Raw genomic sequence first — 8,608 nt, 5'->3', positions numbered from 1 at the left:
CTGCAACCTCCACCTCCCGAGTTTAAGAGATTCTCGTGCCTCAGCCTCCTGAGTAGCTGGGATTACAGGTGTGCACCATCACACCCAGCTAATTTTTGTATTTTTAATAGAAATGGGGTTTCACCTTCTTAGCCAGGCTGGTCTCAAACTCCTGACCTCAAATGATCCACCTGCCTTAGCCTCCCAAAATGCTTGGATTACAGGTGTGAGCCACCATGCCTGGCCTACAAATACCTTTACAACATATATATGTCACTTGTAAGTTTTGTATGATACCTGGTGTAATATGATGTTAAATTAGGACAGCCATATCAAATCATACATAATTCACATTGGTTGCCTTAGGAATTTCCATGAAAAGTTTGGATTGAATGAGGGTGAGAAAACTCCTCGCAGTTAAAAAAAAGATACTGGTTGGATGAATTATCATTAGTAGCATCTTTGACTGCATATGTGACAGGTGGTAGCAAATAGTAGAGAACAAAAATGGCATTGATCGCTACAGTATTGCCTCTCTAAATTTCATGTTGTGACACTTGTTTGGCAGAACTATGATAGAATTTTGAAACATTTAATGGGCAGTAGCGGCCTAACTTACCTTCATTTCTGTTCTTGATTATGAATGATTCAAACAGGAAGAACACTTGCCATATATATATACACATATATGTATATATACATATGTATATATACATATATGTATATATACGTATATATATACGTGTATATATGTGTATATATGTATATGTGTATATATACATACATGTATGTATATATGTATATATACATACATGTATGTATATATGTGTGTATATATATACATATACACGTATGTATATATGTGTATATATATATACATATACACGTATGTATATATGTGTATATACATATATATACATATACATGTATGTATATATGTGTATATACATATATATATATATTTGGCTGGCTCTCCTAACAGCCCCATATACATATATATATATATATATATATATATATTTTTTTTTTTTTTTTTTTTTTTTTTTTTGAGATGGAGTTTTGTTCTTGCTGCCCAGGCTGCAGTGCAATGGTGCGATCTCGGCTCACTGCAGCCTCCGATTCCCGATTTCAAGCGATTCTCCTGCCTCAGCCCCCCAAGTAGCTGAGATTTCAGTCGTGAGCCCCCGCGCCAGGCCAACACTTGCTATTTTGATGTGCTGTTTCTATAGCCAATCAGCACCTTTTATTTCCTGACATTCCAATGCCCGTTTGTTAACTTGCAATATTAATTCCAAGGAGAATATTTGCGTTGTAATAATGTATATAGAGTTTGTAGTGAATAGCTTAGAAACCAATGAACAGTATTAAGAGGGGATAGCATGATAATGATCCCCTGGAACAGGGAGAAGGGCACATTAAGATGTAGATGACCATTAGAGGTGGGACGAAGGGAAATTGAACACAAGTTTTTTCTGATGTGGAAAGTTAGGTCATCTCTGGATTGAGGAGGTGTGGCAGGAAACCTCAGAAGAGTAATTACATGAGATTTGGAAGAGGCAAAAGTAAAAGGATTGCCAAGTAGTGCAAAGGGTCAAGGTGAATTTGGAAACTGCAGATTTGGCATGGCATGAATCAGCAGTTACACAATTTTCTCCAGCAGTACTTGGCAAACTAGAAGCAATAGTAGAGAGAACCAGATGGTTGTTTGACTCTGAGCTTGGACTTGGCAGAATAGATAAGCAGAAGTTCAAGGGAGCACTGAGAGTGCTGGTGAGAGTATCCATCAAAAGGTTGATCATAGTGTTCAAGCTAAGCAGGGAAGAAAAGGAAGGGGGTAGCTAAGAGGGGAAAACAGACCAGGGTCTGATATTGTGGAGTGTGGGGGTAGAAGAACAAAGGTTATGGTCAAGTAACATAGTTCTTATGAAATAACTTGTGGAAACTCATCCTGTTTAGATAAATTATAGGAACAATTCTATAAATTTTTTTCTGCAGTAAACTTCCTATCTGTTGCTTCCTGTCACAGCATAATATTCACTGAAATTCATGTGATCTCTTAAAATAGGCCTTATAACAAGTAGTCACAATGACCTCATCCAACATTATAGCATTTGACTTAAGTATCTGTTGAGAAAACGTGTGATTGCTCTATAATTAGAGAACTTGGAGCAATACCATTTTAGTGTTAGTTTTGCCAGTGGAAAATCAGATTAGTCTAATTAAGCCAGGTCTCCAAGAGTAGAGGCAATTATTTTCATATTAAACAAAACAAAACAAAAAAGGAGATGCTTTCCTATCCTCAGCTTTGTTTGTGGCAACAAAATTACAGAATTCCTCAGGGAGAAAACATGAGGACCTTCTGGTCCTGTCAACCCAGAGCCAGTTCAACCCTTGGGGGAATTATAAGAATTTCATTAAAATAAGGAGAGGAGGACTGGCTCTCCTAACAGCAAGCCTTGTTGGCTCTTACAGATCTCCCACATCTTCCTGTGCTGTTTGTTATGAACATTTTGTTGGCTCCTTCTCCTTAACCCTTGCTATAGCTATCTCAAGTCAGGCTATACCTACATTTAGATTAAATCCAGGGAGTTGAGAAGATTGAGATAAATGTTCGGACACTTTAATTTTCTGTAATATTATTGAAGTCTTTTTGAAAGTAATTCATTCGCGCAATGTGTTCAGATACATTGCACAGTGGTCTTCAAACTGAGGTTTGTAAACTTTCCTCAAGACTTTTTGAGAAATGTGGAAGCAAGAGTAGTTTTTAGGAAAGCTTTTCTGAGATCCTCAATTTCCACAAATATTCTTTACTAAAATGAATCTGCCTGAGAACGTCCCTTGGCCTCTTTTCCCACCTCCCTTTTTCCAATCATGCTTCATCCACTTGTTAAAATAATTGAATACTTTTCAACCATCTGGAATCTTACTTGGGGCAATTTAATGCCCTAGAGCCTTTTACACATTCCTTTTACACATCTAGAGCATTAAACTAATCATATTTCAAAATGTTGGTGCTAGGGTTAAAGAGAGTAAATGGCTATTAATGACTGGATTACAAATTCTTTCACAGGTTAGGTGATTTCCAATTCTGTGCTATTAACAAAATTGAAGGAAGACCTAATAAAATTGTCAGCTTAAACTTAATAAAATTAAATTTTGATGATAAATTATCTATGATTTTGGGTTTATAATTCAGAAGAAGTTCAAAGAGTTGAGTGACATTGCTATCACAAAATACTTTCCATTCCCATTTCCTTATTTGTGTAAACACTCAGTGAGTATTGTATGTAAAGCAAAGCATAGGAACAAAATTGATGCTTAAGCTTGTCTTATTCTAGTAATAAGTAATATTCACCAATGAATACATGAACTAACCAGGGGACAAAACAGCCTATCCATCAAATTAATAGAAGCACTTTCCAAAAATTGTCATAATTAAAAATTAGTTATGAAATATATATAATATGTATGTTTTTGTTAATTGTATACTAATAACAATTATAATGCTAATTTAATTCTGAAGAAATGTTAACACAGTCTTAACGTCACAAAAACTAAAACAAAATTTCAATGTACATATTTTGCAGAGAAGCATGACGGGATGTTAAAAAAGACTTTAAAGCATAAAATACATTGCATTACAATAAATTTCTATGGGGAGAGTGTAATGGAAACATGAGTTCAAGGAGAAAATGTAAAATTTTGGCTGTTGTAGAAGAGTTTTTAATTTATTTACATTTCATTAAGTGTGAGTATTTAAGACTCGTTGGATACATTTTAAGGTGATAGATAAGACTTATTTGAAAATATCAATATTACAATAAACCAGAAATTATATGTTTTGCAACTGTATAAAATTAGAATAAAAAATTGAGATGGCAACTTAAATGTGACACCGTACTTAGTTTTTCAAAATTCTTTTATAACACACAAGCAAAAAAAGTCTGAAGACCACTGCTCTGGGACAGAGGTTCTCTCTCTGATGGGATTTAAGAATCACTTGGGGAGCCTGGAAAAGCTGCATCTCTTCGGGGTTATCCCCCAGAGATTCCTACTCTGTAGATACGAAGAACATGAGGTTTTAAAAAGCAGTCCGTAATCCCTGGTAGTTCTGATGCGGGATCTGTGGAGCTATGACTGAGAATTACTGCTTCCAGATTTCTTCTCCAATCACAGCGTATCAGCAAAAAGCTGTTTACTTGAATTGTTTTTGTTTTTTTGAGTGGGAGTGGGGGCATCTGTACAACTTATCTCCTGTGTGACATTTTTTGTCACACATTCACCTTTCATTTGGGATACCCTGAGTAAGTTTTATGAAGCCATTCCTGCATTTGTGAAGAAAATTATCTAAGACGTCTTTCCATGACCAGCTCTCCCCAGCTGCCACTACTGTCCATGTATCATAAATTTCTTTCAGAATTAGATACGAAAGAAAATGTTGCTTCTTTGGGGAAATATTGGCATGTATTTTTCCTTAGGGACAAATCAGTAAACTGGTTTTGTTTTTATTTTCTTTTGGTATGCAGGGGATCTCAGAGCAATTTTGTGACCAGACATGTGAGACCCAACCCCTGTTTATGACTTTCTAATCTAATTAATACTTTTTTGTGCCTGATTTTTTAATCAGTTTTTTTCTTATTTTCATAAACCTCCTCAATCCTTTGTAGAGAAGTATAAATAAGTAAACAAATGAGCAAAAATAATTCTCTGTATATATTTTTGAGATGTATGGAATACAATAGATTGGAACGAAAACTATATTCTACTTTATCGTGTGTGTGTGTGTGTGTAAAGAAAGTTTACTCTGCTTCTGGAAGCAGAGTAGATTTTTGAAATTTACTATTATATTTTGGGTGCACTCAGCTAATAAGGTATATTGGGGTTTTAGGTACACATCTGGGTAAAGGGATGTGGGACAGACTAGACAGGCTTGGGGAATAGCTGGATGCCCAGGCTTCAGTTCCATCAGGGAACAGTAGCACATAGCAAATAAGAAAAGGAAGTAGAATCTATTAATGTGGAGCAATCCAAGTCAATAGGGCTTCCTAGTCCACAGAATTCCTTTTAAAAGAGGCTTAGATCCCATAGGCTGGTGACCATGAAGGTACCAATATTCCTCCAAATATACCTTAAATCTTTTAAGAGCCTTTCAAAATAATTTTTGGTAGAGAGTAGAAGCTGAATCATTTACTTGTCCTACATTTTTCGAATCCTATTATGTGTTCTAAACCTGCCTAGCCCCAAGATTACAAAGTCAAATGAGACAAATAAGACAAAATTCTTGCTCTTAGGACTTTTTAGGCTTAGATCAGAATTCTTTGAGGGCTGCTAGTCTGCTTTTGTAATTAGGAAAAGATATCCCCTCTAGGCAAATCCCCTCTAGGCAAAATTAGGAAATGATTTCCCCGCTAAGCCTCCTCTTGAGGGGGCTTAGAGGGGATATCTTCCTTCCTTGATGAAGGAAGCCACCACTTCCTTCTTAGTGAGAGTGTCCTTATCAGGTAACCACTAGCACGACCACATGCCTGCTAGATGCTTTAAATGAGAGAAACTGGCAAAGTGGGAGTGCTACGTTCAAGCACGGAACCCATTGCAGCAGGGACTGTGCGGGGTTACAGGAGAGCAGAGGCCTTGTCTACAGTCGGGTGTGGGGATGGGGAATCAGCTCCAGCTGAAAATGTAGAGACGTAATCCTGACAGTTCCTGTTGATTTTCAAGAGAAGCTGGAAATGTGAATTTGTTGTGACTTTTGACTTTTAAATATTGTGTAGAGTAAATACATGCTTGGAGGCTGCACCTGGCCTTCAGGCTGTCATTTTGGATACTCAAATCAGTTTTTTTCTGTGCTAGATTTTTCTTTTTTTGCAGTGAAATAACGATTTTTAAGGAAGGCATTTAATCTAGCTAATTCAAGGAGTGTTTTGCTTAAATTATATGAAATGCCAGTTTGATCTTATTACCTAGTTTGATAGATTTAGATTCAGTGTGTCAGAGAGTGAATGACAGAAGTAACACTTTTAAAATAAAATGAGAAAATCCAAAAGAACAAATATTCTAGACAACTATGATTAGGCATTATAGGGGACATAGAAAAGTACTAAATAGATAAAATATAAAATTTGTTAAGGGCTGGGTTATATAATACATCTCAAATTAGATAATCTAGTCATATTCCACAGCCAAAATAAAAAGTAGTCTCCATAGTCTAAACTGAGCAAAAATTATCTAGTTCTGCATTAGCTATTCATATAGGCTCATCTGCCACCTCTACTGAAATGATTGAACAACCTAAAGTATGCCACTGGTATAATTTTCTCAATTTAACAATAACCATCTACAATATTAGGCACTACAAAATAAAAATAACCAAATTATGTACCCTTGCCCCATATGCTGCTTCAATAATGACACTTGTCATATTAGGCCTTTTTTCTGTATAGCAGCATTTTTCCATCTTTTATTTGCATTTGTATTTGCAAATAAAAAATGATATATAAATAAATGATACTTAGGAAAATATAAGGAAGCAGAGTCTGAACAGGTTCTATATATTTTTTAAAGGCTGTGTAAGCCCTAGGTGACAACTCTGAGAATGTTCTGGCTTTATAAGCTGGTCATTTTCCGTGTAAAAAAAAATTTTATTCTGAGACTTGTTTAATATACCAAATCAGACTCCCTTTCCAATTTCAGTTCGGATGCACTGTGGCAAATGTTCTGAATGTTATAAAATGAGATATCAAATGAAATATTATTTGTGAACCACAAAATCATTTTAAATAAATGAAATTTTATTACTTGAGTATATGTATTAGAAACTGGTCTATAACCCAAGCAGCGTTTACTAAAAATTAAATGAAGGCCATTACATATAGTAATATATCATGACAATAAAGTCCTGAGTTAGGATACTAACTCTAAATTTTTAAATTAAATCAGGACTAGTTACTCCTTTGTCCAAATGGTCAAAAAGCTTGATCTAAGGTGTTCACATTAATTAAAAATTTTTGTAAGTTAAATTATGATATACATTGACATTTTAAACTATAACTGTCCCAACTTCATAAAGAAGTTTAAAAAGGTTAAATGTCTTAATGACTATGCTGGGACTTCCTTTATAAATCCACGCTTGGGCATGTGATTATGACATGCCCAAGAGAGAGATAGACACATTCTTTTGTCTTGCCCATTGAATAGACTCAATAATTAACAAATTGGATTGGAGTTGGTAGTTGCAAGTATCAGCATTTTTCAGCTTGAAACGTTTTTTACATGTAGCCAACACTATTATTTACCTAGATCAATGTTACTTCCTCTTTTGTCCATATGTTCAGACCCAGGGTTAAAATCACAATTGATCTGAACCAACTGTGGCAATTCACATCCTCTTTGCCAGTGACAGGTCTGAGAATGGACATGGGATTCAGTCCTGGCTAGTGAAACATGAGGTGAAGCCTTCTGGGGTTTCTGGGCAAATTTTTTCTTTCTCTTTAATAAAAGGAGGAAAACAATGACAAGTAAAAAGTATATTTTCTTTACAATGTCTTTTCTTTTTTGAGACGGAGTCTCGCTCTGTTGCCCAGGCTGGAGTGCAGTGGCATGATCTCGGCTCACTGCAAGCTCCGCCTTCCGGGTTTGCGCCATTCTCCTGCCTCAGCCTCCAGAGTAGCTGGGACTACAGGCGCCCACCACCACGCCTTGTTAATTTTTTGTATTTTTAGTAGAGATGGGGTTTCACCGTGTTAGCCAGGATGGTCTCGATCTCCTGACCTCGTGATCTGCCCTCCTCGGCCTCCCAAAGTGCTGGGATTACAAGCGTGAGCCACCGGCCCGGCCTACAATTTCTTTCCTACTTTGGATATGGTCCTAAAATGACAGGAAGCTTGGAGCTACTCTACCTGTTTCGTAACAATAAGGTAGACGGCCAAGAGAATTATGGAGAAACTGACCCAATACCCTGAGATGGTGGAACTGCTGAAACAAACTTTGAACCACTACGTCCAGAGTTCTTTTACGTGGAAAAAAATATATATATTCCTTTGTTGTTTAAGCCACTGATAGCTAGATTGTTTGTTACTTGCAGCTGAATATATTTTTCCTCGAATACCATATAAATGCAGGGCCAGTGTTGTGCCAGAGCCAGCTTACACAGGCTTGTGAGATGATTGTGCCTATCTATTTCCAATTCCACATTCAGTGACTTTAAATCATCTGGGGTGAATAGTCACACTCTGGAACTAGGCCAAAGATACATATCCAAGCTGTTTTCACCAGAGAGCTGGTTGTTGAAAACATTTATCAGCATAAAACATTTATCATCATCACTAGGTGACTTACATTAACTCCTACAGATAGTCATAGCAACTACTATGCTAGCTATCATCTTTTAAAGTGCATTTTTAATAGTAAATGGGTAATAAGTTATATCAAGACATTTTTAATTTGTGGAATTTTAGAACCAGAGGACACTTTAGTAAATTTAAAAACCAAAATTAAATACTGGTGATTTTAAAACTAATCTAACATTATATAACTAGTTAATAGCAGAGTTGAGTCTCGAATTTGACTCTTTATTCCCATTTTGGTGATTTTTCCAGTATACCATATAGCCATTATATTATGTATACAATAA

This window comes from Nomascus leucogenys, chromosome 1a (genome assembly GCF_006542625.1).
Source record: "Nomascus leucogenys isolate Asia chromosome 1a, Asia_NLE_v1, whole genome shotgun sequence".
In the NCBI taxonomy this organism is placed as follows: Eukaryota; Metazoa; Chordata; class Mammalia; order Primates; family Hylobatidae; genus Nomascus; species Nomascus leucogenys.
The sequence above is the reverse complement of the archived record's forward strand: the minus strand, read 5'-3'. Positions refer to the sequence as shown.